Source organism: Cornus florida, unplaced genomic scaffold, assembly GCF_030987335.1.
Source record: "Cornus florida cultivar Cherokee Brave unplaced genomic scaffold, ASM3098733v1 CherokeeBrave_3.0.0_Hap2_Chr05, whole genome shotgun sequence".
NCBI classification, from domain to species: Eukaryota; Viridiplantae; Streptophyta; class Magnoliopsida; order Cornales; family Cornaceae; genus Cornus; species Cornus florida.
The window spans coordinates 104,727,796-104,733,513 of record NW_026775575.1 but is presented as its reverse complement, the minus strand read 5'-3'; the positions used below and the strand labels follow the sequence as shown (position 1 = coordinate 104,733,513).

General features: G+C 35.1%; 1 pseudogene; it reads right to left on the bottom strand.

Moving 5' to 3' along the window:
* Positions 1 to 4,660: 4,660 nt before the first annotated feature.
* LOC132309895 (uncharacterized) lies at positions 4,661 to 5,461 on the bottom strand (annotated as a pseudogene).
* Positions 5,462 to 5,718: the final 257 nt, after the last annotated feature.

Here is a 5,718-nt window from a genome sequence, read left to right as displayed (position 1 = left end):
TTATAAAAAAATATCAACTAATTCCAAATTAAGAATCGATGGTTACAAGCACTTACTATTCTTATACTTCTGTTTAGATATAACTAAACTATAAATTATATATGCCAGAAAAAAAAATTCCAAGTTCCAATAAATGGTTTGAATGTTCAAAATAGTTAGCAACTCCCAATTTTTCTTAAATTTAATTTGCTCCAATCCTTAACCCAATCATGGATTAATATTTTCCATAGTATAACGGGTTTATTCCAAACCCAACAACAATTTAAAACAGCCTACACAAAGTTCCAAACACCTATACAGACCAAACAGTGCACAGAAACAAAATTTGGTGCGTTCAACTGAGAGCAGGCTCATTCAAAACAAAGAGCTTGCTCTATTTTTTCAAAAGAGCCTGCTCAACTAATCTAGGAGCCGGCTCCACCTTCCTTTGGAGCCGGCTCTAAGGTAGAAAGAGCCGGCTCCTCCTCTTCTTGGAGCCTGCTCTTCTCCCCTTAGTTGCTGTCGTCCGTTCTGCTGCTTCTTCTTCGACTACGATGTTTTCCAGACCTCTGTAAGGTTCTTAATGGTTGTTCTAGGGTTCAATCTTAGTTCTAGGGTAATCTTAACCCACTGATATGCAACCACGATCTGAACTAGACACAAGTCTTACAACAACGATTACATAATTTCTGATAGCAACTTTAGACAACTTACAACAAATTTATTTAGTAAAACTCAAAACTGTTTTAAAATCTTGTTCTATGGATTAAACTCATTCTCAGAATAATTGTAAGGCATGCAATCATATTACTAATCTCAGTAAAATAGGATTAAACGTAAAAGACACAGATAGCAGAAAATCAACCAGTACGCAAAACAGTTTACTCACTGAGATCAAATAAATTCATATCTACATGGAAAACATGTTATTATGTTTGTGTCAATCCGTTTTATCTTTTATTAAAACCCTGAAGTCTAACCAGGCATGCACAGAACACGAATTAAGGGGAAAGAGTAGAACAGAGACTTGCCTGCAATTTCAGAGTTTGAAACTATAAACCACCGTCTCTGAGTTCTCCGTCAACGTTGTCGACTACTGTTCTACAGCTCCGGCGCTCTTGGTTCAATCCAGAAACAACCCTGTTCTTCCCCTTGAACCTCACTATAAATCCTCAAAGGTCTACTCTCTGTTTTCCCACAATTCCTCACTGTTGCACTCTGTATTTTCTCTCTGTTTCTTAGGTACGTGTGAAGAACTTTGTGTACTTTTATAAAACCCTAAACCCACATTAAACTATATATTTATAGAACCCAAAATCTTAACCTAATTCTAATTCGTTTACCAACAGGAAAACAAAACCCTAACATCCATTCCCTAACTATGTCGGCGACATCCGTGTAAAATAAAACCCCCAAGTTACCATAAAGAAAACAGTACATTAATTAAATAAAGCAATTAAATAAGTACTAAAAAACAATCAGGTAATAAATTCAAGTTACATAATACTAAGGCAATTAATTTAAATAAATTTAAATAATATACTTAAAACAATCGCAATTAACATGTAAATTAAATACACACAAATATTAATTAAATCAACTAAGCAACCACAATTAATCAATGAAAAAAAAATTAAATTAAATTTTCAATTCTATCCTTTTGAAAAGTAGGGGTATTACAATGAACAACATGCTCAGAAGAGCAACCATAAGGCAAATTGACAATATTAACCAAGCAATTGTGATATGAATTACTCTGATAGGCGCTATGAGTGTCCTGCAAAAGCATAGCCTTCAAGGAAAAGTTTATGTAATTCTTCCATAGTATCTTTCTGGTAAAGCTCAGTCCTCTTCGTGAATGCCAATGAAGCAAGCCTTATTCTGATGTAGCCCTTAATAAGACAAATGATGTGTTGACCACTAGTTGATTTATTCTTTCGGTCCATATGAAGTAAATAGCAGTAAATAAAAGGAGCTTATGAGTAATGAAGTATTTGTTGCACCATGTAGTTGAGCACCATGAGATGAGATCAGCCCAGCAATCAGGTCTTATGTAGAAACTAGCAACATTTTGAATGAACTCCCAAATGAGAATACTGAATTTGCACTTGAAGAATAAATGATCAATTGATTCCCAATCAGACATGCAAAGATAGCAGGCATTGGTGTAGTGCTTGTGCTTAATTGGTTTGGTATCAAGAGTGTAGAGTCTTCCTTTGATTGCTAACCAAAGGATGTGACTATGCTTGGGAATGTGGTGCTTGAACTAAAGGAGATTGTGCCAAGTGAACATCAATGAGGGAAGACTGAAGTAATCCATAGTGCGTCGTTGAGAGAATCCAATAGGAGGACTTGGTAACCATTCGGTCAAGTCAGGTTAAAGGGATGAAGGTTGCAAGCTTTGGATTTGGGAGTTGAAGAAGTGTGACTGTAGGAATTGTATGTGCTGAAGGGATGCTGGTGAAGGCACAACGGAAGCATTTAATAAATTTTCAGGAACATATCCACATGATATTTTATTAAATCAATTAATTCGGTAAAAGAAACTTGTACCTTTGGACGATTGATTAATCGTTAACACTACGAGAATAAATTGGTCCTCCTTTGACCTTGAACACCAGTTAACCTTCACCTCTATATCCCTGGAATACACAAGTTTGTGGAAACCCTATATCTCTCACTCTCGTTATTCTGTATTCTGTAAGATTGTATATCAAATACCGAATCTCAACCTGAGAGATATATCGTGTATTTAGATAAGGCTAGAGATGAGAATCAAAAGGGATTCTTATCCTAGCTCCAATTAGATTGAGATAGAGTTAACTCATAACTCTTATAACTCTATCCTATCTAATTAGATAGAGATAGAGTTATTATCTCATAACTCTATCCTATCTCATTAATTACAATAAACACCACAATAATATTGTAATTGTACTCTAGGATTCAGAAATTACAACAAGGCCCTTTTATACTAAATAACTATATATAAGTCCCTCCACTACCGAATATCCATAAGTAACCCTAGGAAAATAAATACTGTCCCACCTAAGGCATGCTTACTTCTTATATTCTTTGAGTAACCAATTTAATCCTTATGATCACTGAATTTCTTTTATAAAAGAATTTTCAAAATAAATATTTTTCTAAATAAATAATTTAGTAAACATTTTACTAAAATGCCCTGGCCAGGTTCCAGTGATCAAATTTATTAAATTGCATCAATGGGATATTCTAACTCTTATAAAGAGTGTGCATTCCATGTTGAGCATTTGTGTTCCCAGAACTCCAACATTAGCCACCCAATATACCATGGTATTGACCTTAAAAAATCTCACATGTTGGTAAGTCAAAGTGACCAATACTAAAACTTGAGTCCACTAAACCTCTCAGGATTTAGAGCTTAATGTATTTAGTAGATAAGAATCACACCAAAATAATAACAGTAATTTGTATGGTGTGATCTTATGGTGATCCAGTTCAGTGTACTCCAAGCACACTAACACACTGCCTTAGAATCAATTACCCTAATGGTCGAGACAAACCATCTTATCTAATAGAGATAAAGTGTGTTACAGTCTTACAGATAAAAGTGCCCAACTTTTATCATTGACTGTGAACAATGCCAAGGTGTAAGAAACCAGTGAGCCCAAATCTCCTGCGTGTAAATCTCATTTATACACTTAAGTCACCTATAGTGCAACTTGAGGACAATAATGCATCTCAAGCAAATATATGTAAAGCCCAATGCATGAATATCATATTTATAAATAAAATATCGAATTAATATTAATTAATTGGCTTGTAGGGCATAAAATCCCAACAATCTCCCACTTGCACTCAAAGCCAATTACCATTACATCTAACACCCATCCCTTCAATATGAGACTCAAAAACCCTAGTTGGTAGAGTCTTAGTGAAATGATCTGCAAGGTTATTTGCAGATGCAATCTTAATGACAACAATATCCCCATACTGAACTATTTCTTTAAAACACCACCACGCTTCCATCACTCTTCTTGTATACACAAAGCCTATTCAAATTCTAATTAAACCGAATGTTTTGTGTCACAATCATTCGTAACTTTTTCATAAGTATAGAGGGATCTTGCTCTTCTGGGATCATCTCGTCAAACTTTCCCAAGAACATTAACCTATCAAATGGCCTGATAACCCTCCTACTACGTTAAGGTTCCGATATAATAAGAGATTATGGACTCGTAGTTTCTGATGTCTCAATTATTTTAGTATCATATAAGGAGTGAGGTATAAGAGTAATTAAATAAAGACTATTCATCAATGTACCAGAATAAATAAACCTTTTATTTTTATTTATTAAAACTTCTAAATAAAAAATATTGAAAATCCAGATTTTGAAAAAACTGAAATAGAAATCAAGTATCTTCTACTCTCTGGTACATAAAGATAATCTTTAATAATAAACTTTTATCATTTATTCAATATAACTACTCCAACTGATACTGCCGTTACCCTTCCTTGTGAAGCAAGATGAAGATAGATATCTCCCCTTCACTCAGTCTTCTGGTTTCCTAGAATCCCTGCAATAAATTACAAACATGGTTAGTGGCTCCAGAATCCACAAACCAAGTATCCGTAGATCCAACCACATATCATGTCTTAATAATGAGTGACTGAAGCATACCTTCAGAGTGCTTCTTTGTTAGATACACCCGATAATTCCTTTTCCAGTGTCCTTCCTTACCATAATGGAAACAATTTCTTTTGATTTTAGCCTTGACAATTCCACCACTAGTACCAACTTTTTTGGCGATAATGGAACCATGCTTCTTATTATGGTTCTTGCCTGCGGCTTTCCATAAGAAGAAGAACCCTTTTCCACTATATGAACACTCCCTTGACCCTTAAAAATACCTTCTGCAGTTTGCAGAGCATTCATCAGTTCTGATAAAGAATAAGCCATACTATTCATAGAATAATTTAGTTTGAACTGATTGAATGACTCTGGCAATGATTGCAAAATTATGTCAACCTGGGTCTCACCATCTATGTCTGCCCCAAGAACCTCTAGTTCATTGAAATAAGAAATCATTTTTAAAAGGTGTTCGCCAACTGGAGTTCCTTCGGGCATACGAGCATTCATAATCTATTTCATTGCGACTTGTCGTGCCGCTCTACTTTGTTCCCCAAAAATTTCCTTAAGGTTCAACAAAATGTCACGAGCAGTGACAAAAGACTGATACTGATGTTGTAAAACATTTGACATTGAAGCTAAAATATAGCACTTGGCCATTTCATCAGCCTTTTGCCACTTCTCGTACATTTCTTTAAGCTCCTGGATGTCATCAGGGCCAGGCATAGAAGGGCACTATTGAGTGAGCACAAATTTGTACTCCTGTGCAGTAAGAACAATGTGAAGATTTCTCTTCCAGTCAACATAGTTTGACTCGATTAATTTGTTGTCCTTAAGTATAGCAGCAAGTGGACTGAAAACATTCGACATCTGAAATATAAACATTTATGCATAAATAAAGGTGCATACATTCTGAAACAAAAATTAAACTTTAGTTTTTATATAGTCGCTCAGTGGGCCTCTCTAAACCACTGATGTAATGAAAACATCGGTAATCATAATCCATGTAGGTATTCACTTGTTTCTCTTAGGGGGCAATAAGAACATGCCACTATCAAGAGATCATGTCACTACCTTGATTAGACGGAAACAATTTCCACCATATCCCACTGTCTAGGCATCTCATG